Below are 22,295 nucleotides of genomic sequence, written 5' to 3' on the forward strand. Positions count from 1 at the left end.
ACAACTTCTGGGTGAACGTTTCAGTTCAAACTATTAGAAAAAGGCTTCGTACCCGAGGGTTGTACAGCAGGAGAGAGTCAGGGGTGGATGGGGAAGTTGGAAGAAGTGATCTTGAATATGCTACGATTTTGAATCACGATTTTGAGAAACTTTACGACTTCCTGATTCATTCAGTTTAGCTGGCCTAATCCTCTGTGAAATATATTATTTTTAACTTTTCAGGTATATACTTTTTTACAGATTGTAGAAAGAAATTTTCTCTTTTCTGGTACAGCAACAACCTCGTCATGTATACCTGTTTTAATTTTGGTATAATTCTCATCACGTAACTTTTCCTCGTTTCTACATTTGGCATCTTGTATGATAATGCTATTACTCAAACGAAAAAAACCTAGGCAATACCTAGGCAGTGGATATAAATGTGTTCTGAGGTAGATGCTATGTTACGGTCCGTAATAAGAATATTTGGATTTTGGAGACATATTAATATTTTATTATCTAATTTAGTTTAAACCTCATTTAACTCTTCTCTACTGTCTCACTAATTTTTAGTAAAATTATTCTAGCAACATTTAAAACAACAACTTAGACTTAAGTTTTAGTTCTCAGACTTGGCTTTTAGTCCGTCCCTAATTCAAAACAAGCATAGAGATAGCCATCTTCATGGTTTCTCTGTCAACCGCCGAGTTCGCGTCAAATTCGCCTACCTTTTTACTAAGAGGAGCTCGAAAAGTATAGCACCGAGGCCCCCCCTGCTTGACAACAGTTGTCAAGCTAAGCTACCGTATTCCTAGTATACACTTAGATCGAGACTATTTAGATGATATTCACTCTTTCCCGCTGTACGCCCGTCGGATTCTTTATTAGTTATTAATAAAAGAATAGTGGTAAAACTATACAGAATGAGTCTTAAATAAGTGCAAATATTTTCAGGGGTGGTATATTTCGACCCCAGGAACACGGCTATGAAGTTTTTTTGCAAAAAAAGAATGTTAAATATCGTGCTTTTTCTATTAAATTTTCCTGTATATTTTAGAATTTTTTTTAGAACTTTTTTCTTCACCGCAAATTTTTCCACGGTATAATTTGGTTAGGTTAGCTTAATCTTTGATATCACGGCACAAAAAGAGATGCAAATACAGAGAAATTTCCCATTTTTTTTAAATTTCAAATTTAAATAACTCGGTTATTTTGAACTTATTTGAAAGACGGTAAAAGGAATATATCGTGGGCGTACAGCGAAAATCCACTAAGTCACATTTTTGGTTGAATTGGATTAAACACACCACTATGTCCAGTTTTTCACGGTCTTTAACATGAAAAACCCATTAAGTCGTCCAATTTCCGCATCCTTATAATATAATATAAGGATATATATATATATAATATAATATAAGGATGCCGAAATTGGACTTAATGGTTTTTTCATGTTAAAGACCGTGAAAAACTGGGCATAGTGGTGTGTTTAATCCAATTCAACCAAAAATGTGACTTAGTGGATTTTCGCTGTACGCCTACGATATTATGTTTCTTTTATTCATATCTACCAGCCCTGAAAATATTTGCACAAAGCAGCACAAACAAGGTACGCTTATAGACTCACATTAATAAAACATTTCAAATGGAACAACAAACAACAGATGTTATTAAAATTATAAGTGTCTCAGAGAAAGACATCTAACAATAGTTATTTTACAAATTGGCGTTTATGTTTAAAAACAATTGACGATTATATTGATGCAAATTGATTATTTAGTTAGGCAGTCACTAAGAATCTTACGTAACTTTACTATTTAATTTTTGCTAAATCAATCTTTTTTTGAGCTCTGATCGGGACCGGCCCACCGGCCCACCTGCCCACCGGGAATTTTCCCGTTTTCCCATATGGCCCATCTACCCCTGGGAGAGAGTTACGGATCCCACAGTTATCTCGGTAAAATAAAATTGACCGGCTAAATTGATGCCCTCAACATCAAAACTGGACAACTGAGAATTAGCAAAATGTTCTTTTTTCGGATGAGGCCAGAAACGGCCTAAAGTCAGATGACCATCGAATTTGCGTTCTCAGAGCTCCAGGAAGACTAGCGAGACTCCAGGCTGCCAAATCTGTACCAAGATATAAAGGAGGAACTGTAATGTTCTGGGGAGGTATTATGCTGGGCGCAAAAACTCAATTGTTACCACTTCAACAATTTTAATGGATCGTAGGTATGTTGATTTAGTGCTAGAACCAATCGTTAGTCTTTGGAGAGCTGCAAATGGGGATAATTTTAACTTCATGCGCGATAGTGCACCTCCCCATACCAGCAGAGTGACTAGAGAATATCTTGAAACGGAAGGTGTCATAGTTTTGTACTGGCCTGAGTGTTCACCAGATCTAAACTCTATCGAACACTTGTGGGACCAGCTTAAATTTTGTTTTGCATGAAGTAATCCTCGTTTAAAAGTTCTGTAGTCCATTAGGGAAATCTGATGTTTGCGTTTTGTCAAATCCTTATCATCTGATCTTAGCTGTTCTATTTATTTGATAGAGGTACCTTAAGGTTTAAATTTATATCTAATTATGAAGCAAAGCCATTACGAACTTTACATACCAATAAAAATAGTCGAGAGAGAATTCTTCTTCTTCTTAAGTCGCCATCTTTTTTCGGAGGTTGGCGATCCAACTGGCTATGATGGTGCGTAACGACGCTTGCGACCCCAAAACTGAGATATGAATAAAAACTACAAAAACTATATATATTTTTTGAACAATTTTAAATTTAGATAAAACATTAAAAGTCGTGTTTGTCCCCGCTGGATTAATTTCCTTAATTTGAAAATAATACGTCTCTGAATAAAGTTTCTGTATTGACTAAAGTGCAAGACAAGCAAAAAAGCCCCTTTGTTGATCTTACGGGAGGCACGAAGACTTAGGACATAAACAAATCAACCTACATTTATTTGTCATCGTTCAAAATTTTTCGTTTTAAAGTAAATTATATCTCTAGACGCGATGTTTTTGCTGTAAAATTTGCTGTTTTCGCTCTCAGGGACCACTCCCTTCTGTCGCTTTCAAGAATAGGTTCCCAAGCCTTCAATCAAGTGCCTGTAAACCTCTTCAAGTGCCTTCAACCACTGTGCTATTTGCTATTTCTGAACCAATGCCTACTATTTCAGAAATTTTTCGAAAAAAAACATTCATTTTAAACGATGTCAAATTCAAATATACCGATATCAAGAATATATTTATACATAATTCCGTAAACAGTTTTTATCATTGCATTTCTTTTAATATCTCTGTTTATAAATATTTGTTTGTTTGTGTTTAAGTGAAGTTATACATCATCCGCAATTCACAGGAAAGGCGACATTGATAAAAATTTTCAAAGCTTTATAAACAATACGGCGATTATAGTAAATATTGTTTGTTTATTTACATTTTTTATATTTATAGGTCAAGTAATATAATATATAATGTGAGGTGAATATATTTTTATTTATTATATATTTCCTGTTTATGCCTTTTAGTCAGGACATAGGAAATTCCGTGTTAATTTTAAAAAGGTCAAATATTATCTCCCCAGATCATTTTAGGAAAAAGTTGTATTAAACTTTTTTGTAGAGGAGTTAAATTTGTACTTTTGTGTAGAATTTCTTTTCATTTGAATAGTCGTTTTAAATGTTATTTACAAAAATCTATCTTCAATTTAGCAAAATTTATATACGGCCCAGAGAAAGCTATAATCACCAAAACATCCCCATTTAGAACTTCATCTGTCATGTTAAGAAATGAAAGTAAATAAGTAAGCGCCTTTAGTGTTTGTTCGTGTACTAAAATTTTCAATTATGTAAGGTATGGCCAAAATAATAAGATTATTTAGCGATCATAATATTTTAATTAGAATACTGTGTATCGATACAATACAGAAAGCTAACTAACTAAAAAATAATAATGTCCCTGCTCTCCTACCGTCGACCTCCCGATATTCATAAACAAAAACATCTTTATCGGTTTCAGAGAACTGAGAGAACCCATAATGGTTGTGCTGATGCAGCGTCTCAACGCCGCGCCGACTATGGGTGTATATCCGTGTGAATATTTTTTAAATTTATATTTTTAGGGTTCCGTACCCAAAGGGTAAAAACGGGAACCCTATTACTAAAAGTGCGTATTCATTATCCGAACGAACGAACGAACAAATGAAAGTGCGGTATATTTAGACGGGGACCGAACGCATGCGGCCGTTCGTTCGTTCGTTCGCTCGACCATCCGTTTCGAGTCGGTACATCAAAGGCGTTCGCCAACAAATGCCTCCGGTCTTCTCGTGCGGTTCTATCGTACGGTCCCCGTCCATACCACTAGCGAACATTCGTTCGTTCGTTCGTTCGTGCGGATAATGAATACGCACCTAGACTTCACTGTCCGTCCGTCCGTCCGTCACAAAGGTCTATCTTATGAACCGTTATAGCTAGACAGTTGAAATTTTTACAGATAATGTATAGTCTGTGAAACGAATAACTTTGAATTTGACAGTTCCTGCGGGCTTTTCTAGTGTTAATTTTATTAGGTTAGCAACTTGCTGCCATGCTGATGCAATGCCGTCTCTAATAGAACAGCCCCGGAGCGAGATTTATGACGTCACGCTAGTTAGATACTACGGATGAATTATGTTGTAGAATGCATGGAAAACATAATTATTCCTCGTATATGTAATTTTTTGGATTATTTTCGACACTATTTTTTTCATATGACACAACACTGATGAAGGCTATAAACGTTAGCTATAACGTTTTATTAAACCAAAAAAAATAATAAAAACCCAAATGAAAACTTAATCAGCATTTTTCCCGAACCAAAATCCCAAGAAAATCAAAAAATATTAGAGTAATTTTACATATAAAATGACAGCGATCTTTATTTCATAGCCATCGCTGACGCCTTTTTTTCTATGATATTGTATTATTTGCAAATATAATTTTTCGAACATTGATGTTTGCAAAATATACATATAAATTTTGTGAATGCAAATAATAATACATCACTATTAGTAGATATTGAATGTTTTTTGTTAAATTAGGTCGATTTTCAAACCCCAAAATTTAGAATATATTTTACATTTTACCCATTATCTTAATACCTATTCATTATTTGTATATTGTAAAAGATATTTGATGCATTTGTATGGTTCATAGTTTATTTGTCAAAGGTATTTATTACTATAAACAGGTATATATATTGTATTTATTAACTGTATATTATGTATATTTCATGTAAACTATATCATTTTTAAAATACAAACCAAAAATACGAGGAATAATTATGTTTTCCGTGTACTCTACAACATATTTATTAATCCGTGGTATCTAACTAGCGTAACGTCATAAATCTCGCTCCTAGGCTGTTCTACTAGAGACGGCATTGGTCTGATATTTAGAAATGTCAAAGACTGATGGCATTTTACTTTTATCAATTATGACATTTTGCGTTGATTTTTGCAGGAAGAGGAAGAACTGTCACCTGTTTTATTATTTTCCTTTTCTATTTTACGAAAGTAAAAAGAGTTACCTATCTGATTCGATCAGGCACTCATTTTAAAGAATATCAGTAACTTTTTGGATAGAGGGCTTTTATATTTGTCATGTTGGTAAAAAATAACGGTCAAAATTCAAAGTTATTCATTTTATAGACTATATCTATGTTGCCGCTATAAGAACAAATACTAAAAACAGAAATAAATAAATGTTTATAAATAAAAAAGTACTTTCACTAACCATTATCTTTTAAGTAAATTTCCGCAATTTTTACGCCTCTAGTATTTGTTCGTACGGTTAGTCCTTGGGTTAGTCTTTTACTCTCGTTTATGGCCATTAAAGAAAAAATTCTAAAGGGGGATGCGTGTTTTGTGGCTACAGTTTGGCTACAGTTAAACTCATATACGTTAAACTGTCAGCAAAATTGTGATTGTGTCATTGTCAAATTCGATGTCACATTTTGTTTACAAAAATTTGAAGGTATCAAACGGAGTAATTTTGTATAAAATAATTATGAATTTTGCAACTTCTGAAAAAGGTACGATGGTTAAGCAGCATTTTGCTGGAAATAGTATTCCCGTTGTGTTTAGATATGGGTTCGCAGAGTAATCTCCCGGAAAGCCTATACCGAATAAGTCACACAAGAATAAACCAGAGGTTTGAAACTAAAAGTACTAGGGTATTAAGCACATGGAAGTGTGAAGACAAAAATAATTAGACAGGAAGAAAATAACAATGACTTTAATATTTTTCATGTTGAAGAAAAGAAAAACAAACCCGTTTATTTTGGACTCACTTTAATTGTATTGTGAGGCGTGAATTTCAAAATCATTTGGGGTATTGTTTGGCTGTGAATGGGGGTTTATGTAAAAATTTTATTAATTAGTATATTTTAGTAAAGTTCCTTTAGTTGTAGAATGTTTAGAAGGGAAATTAATCACCGCGACCTTATAGATCTATTGTGTGTTCATCTTTCTTGAGTTATAACGAGTTATAACAAATCATACAGTCCCAGGGCTTTAACAAAAGCCAGTATTTGAGACGGCTCCACAGAGGCCAGCTCTCCATCCTCGACATCAGACGTACCAAAGTTCATGGCACGAATGGTCGTCGTCTCGGCGCATTCAGTGATAAGGTGTTCTGGTGTTTCCCCATTTTCCTCATAGAATCTGCATTCGCCGTTGTTTCTCAGCTTCAGCCTACTGAGGTGTTCGTTGAGGAGACAGTGTCCTGTTAGAAACCCTGTGACAATCCGAAGATTGTTTTTACTTAAATCAAGGAAAACCTTTGATTTTTCTCGATCGTGAGTTCTGAGGAACTTTTTCGAGTGTCTTAGACCGTTGGAGGACACCCAGTCCAAGTTACGGATGGAGTCTTCCAGATTCTTCAGTTGGTTCCCGTTTGGAAAACAGAACGGTTCTGGTCCAGTTAGTGGAGTGTTCGCTCCTTTCCTAGCTGGCTCATTTGCTTTTTCATTGCCTTCTATCCCTTGGTGAGCAGGCACCTAGAGTAGGAGGATTTCTTTGCCTAATTTGTTGAGCTTCTCTATAGAAGCTCAACAGTTGATCAAAGAATACCTATGTATTCTTTGATCAACTTCGAATTGATGGTTACTGAATTGATCGCGTTAAGTGCTGCTTGACTATCGGATAGGATGGCAATTTCCTGTTTTCAATAGTTCTTTTTTTATAGATGGGAAACGCCTTTAGGGCCGGAGTGTGGGGATCTCCCTCTCTACTCTACCTAGAGGGCCTATCCACTAAAAACCGATCTTTGTCAAACCTGAGTCTCCGTCTCGGAACCGCTCGGGGCATTACTTCAAGACAGAGGGTTATCTTATGTGTGCATCCTATGTATTAATCGTTGCGCCAACTCTTCCTGAAATGGTTTTCATAATAACCCTCAGCATTTCCGCAACAGCTATGCTCTTCTCTTGGTCTTCACCCATAAGTGCCCCGATGTTATCCAGCGTGACCTTGGTACCGCACCTTGCCTCTGCCACGTCCCTAGATTCCTTCCATCTTCCACACTCGAATAGAGTGTGCGCAGGAGTATCCTGCTCCTGGCAGTACACACAGCGATCGCTATCCCTTTTGCCCATCCTTTTCAGGTATGTGCCAAAACACCCATGACCTGTGATAGCTTGAATAAGAAAGTGGTCTACCTCCACCCATCCATTCTTGTGCCACTCCGCCACATTTTCAATAAATTGCTTTGCCCAGCCATCATATCTCTGCCAATCCTCCTGCCATTTCATCAAGATGTTTTCTCTTACTTGCAACCTATGTTCCTTGCCCAGCCTGTATGTGTCGCATCTTTTTTCTACCTGGTGTACAATAGGCATGACACCAGCCAATTCCAGTACTGCCGCTGTTGGCGCAGTGCTGTAGGCGCTCGTAATACGTAAGGCCAATTTCCTAATCATATATTGCAGTATATTTTGAAAGTGTTGATATTGTATAGCTCTTCTCCAAATTGGAGCGGCATACAATATAGAAGTCACTGCCGATGCCATCGTCCTCCTCTTCATAGCCCTAAGTCCGCCAACATTGGGCATTACCCGCGACAGGGTGTTAGTTGCACGTGTGGCCTTTTCCACTATTAATATATTATATATTTATTATTATTATTATTTATTTTATTTTATTTTATATTTTATTTTCCACTATACACGGTTGTTCACACATATAGTTTTAAAAACTTTGATACCCTTGAAGAAATGAAGCCTTAAAATGTTTACTGCAATTTCATAAAATTGAAAATATTTCAAAAACGGTAAGGTTTAAGTATGATAAACCTTAATCAAATTCATCTTTATTTTAATCGTAGAATCTAAAAATAGAATAATATACAGGGTGTTCCATTTAAAAAATACAACTATAATATTTTTTACTTATTTGGGACACTCTGTATCTTGTAAAAATATTTTTAAATTGTAGCTCTAATAGTCCTTCAATGAACCCAAAACTTACAATTTGTAAAAATCTAATCGTTTAGCTACAATACCCCGTGTCGTATGTGGTGAACAACCCTGTATATATATATATTTATATTATATATAAAGTGGGTAGTCATACGCAGACCGCTGTCCAACCACACTTCCATGTATTTTACAGATTTGCAGGGCATAATAGTCACTCCCATTATATCAGCGCTCCAGCCTTCTAATTAGGTAACTAACCCTAATTAGGTACCTGCTGATGCCCATTGACTTCAATTGGTCTATATACCCCTCCAGTGAGCAGAGTTAAATGCGTTTTTCACATCCAACGTGAGAAGGGGTACGTATCCCCTACTCTTCCAGCTGCGTTGCCTTATCAGGTCGACCTTGTCCACAATTATGTTAAGAGCGGTTATTGTGGATTTGCCCTTCCTGAATCCAAATTGCCTATCGAACAGTCTATCATTTTCATCCAGATAGCGTAAATATCTGCCTGAAGCCTGAAGAATATTTGGGTAGGTGCTCATTGGTTCGGAGTATTTAGTTTTCGGCCCAAATACTCCTATCCCTGTCCCTGCTTTGGTTTTGGAAGCATCAGTATACCACGTGATGGTATGGTCTTTTAAAGTTCCTTTAGTTACAAATATTTCTTTTATTTGTTAAATTATTGTGGATGTATGTGGTATAAGCGAGGCCTGCGAGTGATCAACTAATTCTTTTGTAAATGATCATTCTAATTCAGAAAAAATTAACCACCCTTTTCAAACCACATAAATTCTTGTTAACCAAAAAAAGTGTGACATCGAATTTGACGATCACAAAATCATATTTTTGCTGGAATTTTAATTAATTGTAGCTGTCTCTGGGCCGTATTATAAATTTTTAGTAATTTAAAGGTAGATTTTTGCAAATAACTTTTAGATGCCTATTGCAAATAAAACAAAATTCTAGACGACAGTATAACTTTAACGTCTCCTGATAAAAATCTCTAATACAATTTTTGTATTAAATCAACTGGGAAGATAATATTTGACCTTTTCGAAATTTACATAGGATTTCCTGTGATTAAGGCTTGAATAAGGTTTGCAGAGCTTCAGCATTTGCCATAAAATAGCGAGCAATTTGTTACAAAACAATATAAATTATATATCACTGTAATCAGAAAACTTCAATCTATTTCCGTATTCTAACGGAATTTTAAATTATGTCTTTATTTTCGAGAAAATTTAGTCCAAACATAAGGAATATGTTTGGATGTATGTAACATAAGGAATATGTTGTAAGTATATTTGTTGATATGTAAAAAATAAAGAAGTTGTCTAAAAATGTGCTACAATACGAATATAGTATAATCCTTTATCTTTAATTTCCTTCTTCATTTGTGTAAAAATACCTAGCCAGTTTTACATAAAACGTTAAATGCCGAACACTTATTTTGCTACTTTTTCGGACTAGTGAAATGGACTCTTAATGTGTGTTTTTTGTTTTAGTGTTTGTTGCTGAAGGAGGAGTTGAGTGCGTCGAAAAACAAAAGGATGGCATTCAAGACTGCTTAAATGCGACATTAAAAGATAGGTTACCGTCAGATGTAGATGAATTATCTGTTGCATCATTGCCTGTGTTGGCTTTTAACCAAGAAACTTGCCAGTAAGTTTTTTTTTTCAAAGTGGGTATTAAAACATATTTTAGGTAAATTCATATTCAATTACATTTCAATTATCAGCATTTCTGTGTTTTATAACGTTATTTTTATGTCTTAATTAATTTTATACTTGTTTTTGTAAGAATAGCCCCCTATACACCATGAGTTTTGACCTGCGGATTTAGTCCGCGGACTTGGAATATTACTTAGCAAAACTCTCGTATTTTGGCCTGCGGACTTGGATTAAATATTCTCGTTTAGGACAAAATTCGACGTTTTATACCAGTTTTTATATAGATAAACGTTTATCGGAATAAAAAATGCCCTTAGATGGAAAGAAAATGAGTTCTCTTCAAATCCGCATTCTTCATTCGATTTTTTAGACCATGCTAATCTGACAGATTAGGTCTGGCGGATTAGGTCTGTGACAGACTTGGTTCGCCACACAAACAAAAAGTTTTTATCCGCAAACCAAGTCTGCAGGCCAAATATTACTTATACCCCAGTCAAAATAAATAAAAAAAGAAGGTTAAATAACAATAATTCGCATAGAGCTGAAAATTCGTACAGGTCTTAAATACACTATTATCAATGATATCTGAAAAGTCCCCACCGCTCCCACGTCTGCTAAAAAAAATATTTAAGGTCAGAGGTTAAAAATATGTATTTTTTTGCTTTTTTCTCCTAAACGGTAAGCGCTATCGCAAAAGTACCTTAAACAAATGTTGTAGGCCATTAAATTTTCTACAATAATGGTTCTTATACTTTTTTCTTACGAACCACAATTCCTGAGATATGGCGATTTCAAAAGTTGAAAAACTCGTATTTTTCATAATATGCACACATTTCCGCACCACCTGTGATTTAGTGTACTTGGCGCGTTTTTTAAGTCCACGATCTCTTATGGTCAAGTTTTATTTTATTACACATTATAATATTAATATTAAAAAACGGTGCTCTTGGTAATGATTATAGTCGAACGGATTATTGTTGATTTTGGGAGAATTTTAATCTGAGTGTAATTTTCAAATAATCTCAACAGTAATGTCTGCGCAGACGTATGCAAAGAGATTGACTCTTCTCCACAAGTCATCATCACATGTGGAATTCGCTTGCTTCTTGCTATACCCATCGTCGAGCGGGACATAGGAAATCCCATGTAAATTTTAATGGGTTTCAATTCAATTATTGACTTCCCTAATTATTTTAGAGAATAATTCTATTTAGGTTTATTGAAGAGCACTAAAACCCACATTCAAAAGAATAACTTTAGATATTTTTGATTAGGCCGTTTACGAGTTATCGCCGATTTCTTTTTAAATATTTCTCCTTTCTTATGGCCCTGTATTTACTTATGAGCACCAGTCAAGGTAAAAGATAACTGTCAAATGAAGTTGTCATTTCCGAAATTTATCTATTTAGTGCTTAATTATTATTATTAAAAACTCATACCTACATCGAAAATATTAGCCATGAATTACACTACCGAAGAAAAAGTATTGATGATTAAATGGTATTATCAAGGAAATAGTTATCAAAAGGTGTCGGACATGTTCGCTGCTCTGTATCCGAATAGACCGATACCTGGAAAATCTACAATCATGATCAATGACCAAAATCTATATTTTCTTGACTTCTATCTTGATTGGCATATTTGACGCCGATCGATGTTCATTGCTCTGTAATACTATTTTTTTTAAATATTTCAACAACGTTCGACATAACGAAATATTTTACAAATAGAACTGGTACTTTACACTAATTTGCGGTACTGTAAAAGTATTGTTACAAAAACATAAATATAAGCATTGTTGGAGACAATAAGTTATTCTTTTATAATCTTCTAGAATATATCGACAGAAATAGAACAGTTTTATGTATGCATGTCTGCTTTTATGTTATGAATTTAATTTACCATAATTATTTATAGAAAAACATTATTAGTTTGGTTGAAAACGGGTAAAATTTCTCTCCCCAAATACTTCGTTTCGGAGATACAGGGTGTCGAATTTTTCATTTTTATTTCGGTTTTTTGTGTTTCCAAATAATTTCTGAATCAACGTCCTACATTTGGAAGAAAATGGTTGTCTGCGTGTTTCTTGACATGATAAATTCGATTTTGTTGTCAGTATAATTCCTACTTGTAGGTAGGCCTGTTCCAAACACCGGAACACAATTTCCACACCGGTGTTGGACTGACACCGGTGGCCAAATATAGGCTATCCGGTGTTGGCTTAATAGTTGCCTGCTGGGGCTAGACACAAGTAAAATATTTCTGAGCCGAGCGGCGAGACTTGTGTCTAGCCCCAGCAGGCAACTATTAAGCCCGACCAATCAGGTTAAAGTTTTTGACAAAAACCAATGAATTAACACCCTCCAAATAATCACGCTAACCAACCTGATTGGTCAAGCTTAATAGTTGCCTGCTGGGGCTAGACACTTCTAGCGGCGAGCGGCTGCAACGTTTCTATGGTAACGTCACGTCAGCCTAGCGGCCGCATGTAGATTCCCCACCCCGAAATTTTTTTATCGGCGACCGATGTGAATGAGTTTTTGGGCTGTTCGCTTCGTCTTCCTTTATGCTAATATTCGGCTACTTCAGCAAGTAATTAACCGTGTAAAGACTGTAAAGTTGTTGTTGATTATTTATTGTTGTTTGTTAATGGTTTTTGTTGATTTAACTTGTTAATTTTTGCTGTTTGATTTGTTGTTGTGTTTTAAAACTGTTTTGAGTGTCTGTATGTGTTAAAAAATGAACCCAATCAATGATTTGGTGTGCAATTTATTGGAAACTCCCTTCAGACGATGGACAGATGAAGATAAGAGGGATGTTTTATCTCAAGGACGACCAACTGAATCTTTAACCATAAATTGCAAAAAAGAAATAAGAAAAAGTGGTAAATCTTATAATATTAAATTTAATTCTTCCTGGTTTTCTGATTTTAAATGGCTATGTAGCTAATATTGCTTAGTAAAGATTAATGTAATAATTATATAATAATTGAATGGCTTCTCGGTTGTAACCAACAATTTTTTCAATATCGAAATTTTAGTCAAAAAACCGAAGAAAAACGTTACACCTATGAAAATTACAACCTTATTTCACTGAATTCTCTATTTTGAAAAAAATGTCGGTTACAACGTTTTTCGGGGAAGCCCTTCAATAATTACAGTGTTCGCGATAAAGTTGGATCCATATGGACGTTTTTTTGGTATTAGAGTTTAAATAAAAACTTCTGTGGCAATCAATTCTGCTTTAAAAACAACTTAAAATGCACCAAGTCAAAGGTGAAACATAATTTTGTTAGTCACCTTTTTTAAAATAATAATAATTTAACCAATTTTTAAAAATTTCTTTTAAATATTTTGTATTTGACAGCTCCCAGATGTTAGCTGTCAACTTTGACTTGGTGCATTTTGAGTTGTTTTCAAAGCAGAAGTGATTACCACAAAAAGATTTTTAAAACTCTAATATAAAAAAAAACGTCTATATGGATCCAACTTTATGGGGGACACTGTATATACTGTTTATTATATTTAATTTAAATTTAATTATATTTTCACTGGAATGCAAAATAATGTGTTTATCGAAAACTGGTTGTAACTTGTATCTCTTTTTACTTAATGTGTATTAGCCCAAACTAAAACGAAAATATTATAGGTATTAGTGTATAAATAATAACAAAAAAAGAATGTTGACAAAATGGTGAATGCAGCAAAAAATTTTTAAATAATATTTTAAAAAATGTTGACAAAATGGTGAATACGCCAAAAAAATTAAAAAATTAACTCTTTACCTAATTTTATACCCACGAGCCGCCACTGATATGTTGCATAAATTTCCCGATTACAATTCGGATCACCCTGATTGCTAGAATTACATAATAAATACAAAAACAATACAAATCTAAAGGGAACAATTTGTAATCCAATGCTTTATTACCTGTCTCGTATTTTTTTATAAAATAAAGTCTTAATTATCTTCAGTTTTCATAAATGAATCATAGAATTGCGCTTACTAAAACTTATTTTCAATTTCAGAGATTTTGCCACAATTCGTGACTGCGTCACAAACGTTTTGGAAAAGTGCGAGAATACCACTCCGGCTACATAGTTGATGCTTTAAATTCTTGAAGAAAAATGCCCTGTGGAGAACCAGCGGTACAAACAGTTGCAGCCAGTCAGCAGCCTAAGAGCTCCGGCGTGAGTCTAAGCTCCTCCTTGGTCACCTTTGTCGTAATGATACTTTCCAGATTTTATTAATTGAGTTTATTACATATTTTTATTTTAAAAATTGATAGGGCATTTGATTTTTTTGATACTGTTCTTTTAGTTGAAAATTAATCCTTCTATTTGATTGTGTTTTAAACTACATACATATAATAATATGTTAAATTATTAAATAGAAACCATACCAAAAACTAATTATGGCCAGCTTTTGTATAGATGGACTAATTAAAAGAAAATAATATGTAATTTGTATTAATAATATAAACGCATTTGAACTTTTAATGTTGCTTGACGTAATCAAACACATAATTGTAATTACAAATTAAAATGCCGGGTGCATACTAAAAATTCAATCACAGGCACGAAAAACGGACACTTTCAAATTTTGATGTATTTTAGAGTTTAATAGGTATATTTTGTTCTACTGGGCCGATTTTGATGATTTTTTAAGCAATTTGTAGATCTCTCTTCAGTCCTTCACCTTACGTGAGAGTATGGTGACATCATGTCTTGATTCCCCTCACTTCCTCGGACCAAGTTGTTCGACACTGCGCCATATGTGAGGCTTCGGGGAGGTTGTGGCCCACTAGGGTTGTGATTTGGTTTACCCACCTCTTAGGTGACCTTCCACGTGATCGTCTTCCCTCTACCTTCCCTTCCATCAGTCTCTCAATTGACGTACCACTCCTGGCAATATGGCCACAATATCGGAGGATTGACTGATTTAATTTGGTAACCAGACGTGTCTCAATTTTTAGTTCTTCAATAATAGAAATCTTTGTTCGATCAGTGGTTCATAGTATTCGCAGCAGCCGTCGATATACCCACATCTCCAAGGTGTTTATTCTTTGCTTATCACTTTCCTTTAGTGTCCATATTTCAGAGCCATACATAGCTATGGGGAAAATGGGGGAGTTCGCAATGCGCAGTTTAGTTTTCCGTGTGATTACTGAATTCTTCCATATCTTAGGCTAAGAACATAGTGAAGCGACGAGGATAGCGGCGAGCAAGCAGCGCGATACCGCGTCGAGCAAGCCTCGACGCGGTATCGCACATTTGGACTTGTGCACATTTATTATTTTCATTTGCTTATTGATAATTTAAAATGTTAACAGTGGCAAAAATTATGGGCAGTAGTGTCGCAAACATTTGGTTACATGAAATTTTCAAAAACCGGAGAAAGTGTGGCAAGTTTTATAACCTTCACAAAAATTTGTGGCCACTTCATCTCATAACTTATCTAAAATGTACCGGTTATAGTGATTACTATCTTTCTGATCCGCATAAAATATCTCTTACAGGTACTAAATCTGTTAATTTTTGGGAATCTATCATTTTCTACAGCGCAACAGGGCCACGAAAACAAAATTATTTGAATCGATCTCACCGCTCGATTTAACCGCTCGAGCAGATCGCTTTACTACGTTCGCACGTACTTGTCTTCACAGGTTTGTTTTGGACGCTATGTCGCGCTGCTTGCTCGCCGTTATCCTCGTCGCTCCATTATGTTCTTAGCCTTAGTCAGCTTTGTTGTTGCATTCCTTGCCATTGCCACTCTGCGCTTGATTTCAGCCTCGCACCCTCCAGAGTTTGCTATCGTGGAACCTAAATAGTTGAACTGGCTCACAACCTTGTATCCAGCCACGGTTCGGACATCAGGTTGGTTGTTGCGGAGGCGGTCAACAATCATCGTCTTGGTTTTCCGTTTGTCTTAGTTCCAAGCCATATTCTTTACTAATAGAGCACAGTACAGCCATAACTTCCTGCAACTCTTCTTTGCTGGCGGCTATAATTACGGCTATAATCATCCGCGTATCTCAGGTTATTTATCCTCCTGCCCCCATGGAAATCCCACCGTTCCATTTTTCTATTACTCGACGCATGATATATTCAGTGTAGATATTAGACAGGATTGGCGAGAGTATACATCCCTGCAGGGCCGCGCCGACCCCTGGAAGCGCCTGTGTGCAAAACCTTTGATGCGCCTTTTTTTGTCGTCTTTATTCGACATGACATTTTTTTATTTTTAAAATTTGGACTGAAATATGTTCTGCAGTTTTATATAATTTTTAAATATATTATTTTCCTAAATATGTAAAAACTGTTCGCTTCCGCTTGTCAATTACTACCATTTATAGTATGGCCATCGTGTTCATAATCAACTCTTTGGAGTTTTACGACCTCTGGATCTCTGGATCAGGAAGTTTAAAATTCAGCTTCGACATCTAACTTTTTGGCAATTTACATGGTATTATTTACAAAATTTGTGAAAATTTTTGTCGGTTCTAATTTCTATCAAAAACTTCTTTAATTCCAAGCATCTAAAGCTTCTTGCATAATATTCATATCGATGGATTGTTGACTTGTTTTCACAAAATTTACTGTTGTCAATAATATATGCCATGCCTCTACATTTAGTAAACAAATAAATGAAAAAGTACATATTTTTTCTGAAATTAGATATTTAGCAGCAAAATAAGACTAATTCACCACAATTCACCTAAGCACTTTACTTTTGCACTGGACGCGCCTTTCGCTAATCATGTTCATCAAGCATCATCAGCAGATTATTAAAACTGACGCGTCCAGTGCAAAAGTTAAGTGTTTGATGTACTGTGGTGAATTAGGGTTTTATATTGCTGTTGTAACACCAAAAGCTCTAAGTATAATAAACATTTAGCGTCATATTTTTTCTTCTGATCGAATGATGCAGGTGCCATTTGATATATCATACCTATAAGGAATACATTTGGGATAAATTTGTATACCAATTTTTATTTATTTTCATTTTGCTTGACCATCTGTTTTCGGATAATGGTTTTAAGGTTAGATTTAAAATATATTTTTTTAATAAATCCCATCTTTTGATAGAGGACGAAAAATATCTATATAATTTTTGCACAATGCTAAATAATCCAGTCGTAATAATTGAGGTTGACAATGTCCTTTACTGCTAGCGAAGGGTATATGTATATAAAAAGCGCGAGATTTAGACCCAGTAAATTTTTTTGAAGACCATTGTTCTTACCGAGCATATTTTAAAATTGTTTAGACCCACATTCATTTTTTTAGTTCTTCTACGAGTATTATAAAGGATGTTAAGCCAGCGCCATTTGTATAGATAATCATACAAAACGCTAGAAAATGCTTTCCTATTTTAAACATTTTAGTTTCTGTGTTAAAACTGACAAATCTTATAATGTTACAAATTTGCTCTAGGTACGTGTCAGCAGTGCAATCAGCAGTACAACTCAGTATTATTTAAAAATATTTATTAATTCGACATATTCCAAATAAAATTTTGAATTTGGTTACTGAGTAAATAAATTATTTTGTTTTGGATTTTAGTAGTTTGGTTTGGAAAATAATGGCGCTGGCACTTCATCCGGCGCCCCTATTTCTTTGGCGCCTGTGTGCGCCGCATATTTCGCACACATGGGCGGCTCGGCCCTGCATTCCTGTCTCACACTTCCCTTTCTCTTGAAACCATTCGATAACGTGTTAATTTGTAGATACATTATTTGAATTTTTAGTATCTCTTTCTAAATTAAAAGTTAAAGTTTCCAATAGGTCAATTGAGGGGAAAACAAAATGTTGATGTTAACAAAGCAAGGAATTTAAAAACTATTTTATCATCTTGGCACGTCATTTTCATTAGTTTGTTTTTTCATTCATCTCATTAGCTTTGTTTTTATTGGATACATTCGCTTTTGAATAAGACATTAACGATTTACAGCAATTTTAGCATTGTTTTTAGGTCTTCATCAACACACTTATAAAATAGAGTGTATTGTTTTTGTAATATCACTATCATTGAAAAGTCATATTACTATTGTTTACTGACGTTTACTCTAGAAGAGATGGTTTTAAGTTTTGAAGCATCGGCTGTTGTTGCCTTAATTGATCCTGGTAGAGATCAACTTTTGGACTTGAAACCAATCTGCTAGAGTAACTGCCCAACAGACAACAATGATTCAATTTTTGAAAGACAATCACATTACATAAATCATAAACACTATTTTATAGGTCTGTTTTCTAGGAGTAAAAGCAAAGGCGTGGTTTTAATGTAAAAAATACGAAAAAATGTTAGTGTCTTCTTCAAAAGCGAACATCTCCAAAAAAATAAAGCTATTGAAATGAATCAAAAAGCAAACTATCGAGAAGAGATAATCCAGATGATAAAATAATTTTTAAATTCCTTGCTTTGTTAACGTACTCCACAGGGTGTTTCAAACTTTCAACAACCAACATTTTGTTTTCCCACACTGATACAGATGACAACTTTCATTTTTAATTTAAAAAGAGATACAAAAAGTAAAATAATTTAGCTACAAATTTACAAACTTTAATTAACACATGGAAATTTTAAGGTGCTCGTTTTTCGTGCCGGCGAAATTTCTTTTCTGTGTATATTTTCAACGTATAATATGTTAAGTAGTAAAAGTAAGCTATGTATTTTATTCATATATTTATATAGGATTATTTGTTCTTAATACCAAAGTATTTTAACTTTTTTTATATTATGCAGATTTCAAAACATATCAATGATTCTTAATGACAGTAGATCTGTCATTAAGAATCATTTGATTTACGAACCTTTATAATATCACCGATTATTTAGATATATTGACATTCTACGGGATGTGTAACGATGTCAGTAGAACTGTAACTATTTATATTTATTCACTAAAGTTTTTGTGTTACGTTTGACGTTAGTCATAATTTTTCCACCATTATACAGGGTGATTCGAACTGTATTCCGGAAACTTCGGTAGCTGCAGATAAAAATAAGTAAAAAAGTTCGTTGGTAAAAAAGGACATACATTTAGTATGTCCTAAAATGCTTAGTTTCAGAGATACAGGGTGCAGAAGTTTCAATTTTATTTGGAGATTTTTTCCAAGTAATTTATGAAATAACGTCAATATTTGGATGAAAATTGGCGTCTAAGAGTTTTTTGACATGAGAAATTTGAATATATGATTCCTGTGTAGGTGGCGCCCTATGCAAGTGGACATATTTTTTAACTGGTTTGAAGAAACTTTTCGTCCGAACCTGTATAAAATTGCTGAGTAAAAAAATATACATTTAAGACGTTTTTTACGTAAAAAAGGTCTTTTGGTGAAATCGTTCTCCAGATATTTGGAATCGAAATTATCAATACCTGTTATCATTGTTAAATTAAACAAACATGTTGACTAAATAGTTATTACACTGAAATTATAAATTCGAAATGGTTTTGTGCCAAAAAATCAACAGGAAACTGTTTTATCGTCATTTTTTCGCAGAAAAATTTGTGATAATTTAAAAAAATATAAATTTCACGAACTTATTTATTTCAATCAAATAACTAACTGCTCTTCGTGTTTATTTTTTTGTTATATTTTGTGTTTATAATGACATGTATTGACTATTTCCATTCTAAATATGTTGAAAACGGTTGCTCACGAAGACACATTTTTTACGTACATATTCAAGTTTTCAGTGAGTAGTTTTATACAGGTACGGACGAAAAGTTTTTACTCTTCAAAACAGTTAAAGCGCACGTGGGTGGAGCCCTCTACAAATAGGAGTCTTATTAACATCAAAAACAAACTTCTCATATCAAAAAACTCCTAGACACCAATTTTTATCCAACTATTGACGTTTCTTCTGAAATGATTTGGAAAAAATCGAAATAAAAATGAAACTTCTACACCTTGTATCTCCGAAACTAAGCATTTCAGGACATACATTAGACGAACTTTTTTACTTATATTTATCTGCACAATATGCTGCCGAAGTTTCCGGAATACAGTTCGGACCACCCTGTAGTATGTAACAAATAATATAATTTCAATGTTTTAAAATTTATTAGTTTTAAAGATTTTTATATGTTTTAAATTAAATTTATATATTTCTTAGAGACACATATATTCTATTCATAAAGCTACAAACAACGTTACATAAAATTAATTTTATCATAAATATATTAGTTATAACAGCACATCTTTCTTTAAATTTTATTGAATATCTTAGTTACTGCCTGATTATTTCTTATTTATTTTATCTTTTTTTTTGCTGTTTACTTATTTCGATATTTCTAATATTTTACTGTTTTTATTAATTGAGCAACAATTGTTTTGTTAAGGCGGTTTAATTAGACATTTATTTGTACTTTTTACTTGTGACACAGATGGGTATTTTTGTTTCTTTAATTAACAGAATATAACAAGAATTAGTTTCATTGTGATATTAGTATAAATGTCAGTAAGTTATCAAAGGAACATTTTTAAGGTTTATAATAAAAACAATAATTAAAATATGCATTTTTAATTAATACCTCGAGTTTTTAAGAAACTACTTCAACAAATTTTCCTTCCAGTGGCGTAGCTAGCATTGAAAGGGCCCTGTATCACGAATTTCACTAGGGGGGGCCCTGAGACAGAATAATGGGGGTGGGGGTTAGGTTAGGTTAGGGGGTAAATAAAATAAAAAAAATACCGTCTGATCAGAATTGCTTATTATTTATAAATATATTTTACTTACAGGAATAAAATAAACATTCTTTCCAACAATAAACATAAATATTAAAACAAGGAACGTATGGTCTTTGGTAAAATTATACCTACAGAAATAAAATAAATATTCGTTCCAACAACCAACAACAAACAAACATAAAAAAAACAAGAAAATATTATGAAACTAAAATCAAGCAGGGTAGCAATAATTATTAGGTATATAACAATTTTATTTTTTATTTTTGGCAACCGTTTGATGTATACGGGGACAGGCGAATGCGTGATGGCCGCGTGCTCTGGCTGTAGTTGATACGGGGTTTCATTAAAGTATGAGCAAAGTTTGCATAATTACGAAAAATTTTGATGCTAACATCATATTTTGATTTTTTTTACTGCTCGGTGGGCCCCTCAAGTTAGTGGGCCCTGTATCATTGATACAGCTGATACAGCGGTTGCTACGCCACTGTTTCCTTCAATAATTCTTTCCTTCAACTACTTCAATTTCCAAGAAGAATAATTGTTTATTCATCATTCATTAACTAATTTATTATATAATTTCTATACATAAAAAGGGTGACGGGAAAGAATGTAATAATAATTATAGAGGACTAACAATATTAAGTACGGCGGTCAAAATCTTTGAACAAATAACAGAAAGAAAACTGAGATTAATAACAGAAGCAAGTTTAGTCAATTCCCAAAGTGGATTTAGAAAGGGAAGAAGCACTCAGGATCATATTTTTACAATAATTTAAAAAATTATAAACAAAACTCTGACACAAGACAAGAAATATGGACTCTGCCAAAGTTCATGGCACGAAAGGTCGTTGTCTCGGCGCACTCAGTGATAAGATGTTCTGGTGTTTCCCCATTTTCCCCACAGAATCTGCATTCGCCGTTGTTTCTCAGCTTCAGTCTACTGAGGTGTTCGTTGAGGAGACAGTGTCTATATGCATGCTTACATTCTCGTTCTGAGCCTGGATAAGGTCTAGCAGGTAGGTTGTGTCTTTCCCCTTGCTTCTTGGCAGAAAGACCGTGATGGTTGTCCCTTTAGGGATGTTTTCTCCCCTCATGGCAACCAGGCTTAGGTGCGGTTTCCACCAACAAATCCGCCGATTTTTCAGATGCACAATCTATGAGAATCATGCCCACCCTAAAGTGTATCTTCGCAAAGCGCAGCTGACCCACACAGCGATGGGGAGTCCTCTTTGGATAATATCACACAGGGTGCCTTCATGTTTCCCCCTTGCAATGATGACTATGTTATATGCATACCCTATGCAGTGTATGCTCGCTAGAGTTAATTCTTCCAGTAGTTCATCCACTACCAAGCTCCACAGTAGGAGGGGGGGAGGTCACTTTACCTTGCGTTGTTTTAACAACTACAGTTTTGGTACATATCGCAGCCTCTGCTGTTCGTGTTGAGAGCATTTCCCAAAACCAGCGAATTATCGTTCACCCCTCTTGTTT

This window comes from Sitophilus oryzae, unplaced genomic scaffold (genome assembly GCF_002938485.1).
Source record: "Sitophilus oryzae breed Bouriz unplaced genomic scaffold, Soryzae_2.0 scaffold_1182_pilon_pilon, whole genome shotgun sequence".
Lineage (NCBI taxonomy): Eukaryota > Metazoa > Arthropoda > Insecta > Coleoptera > Curculionidae > Sitophilus > Sitophilus oryzae.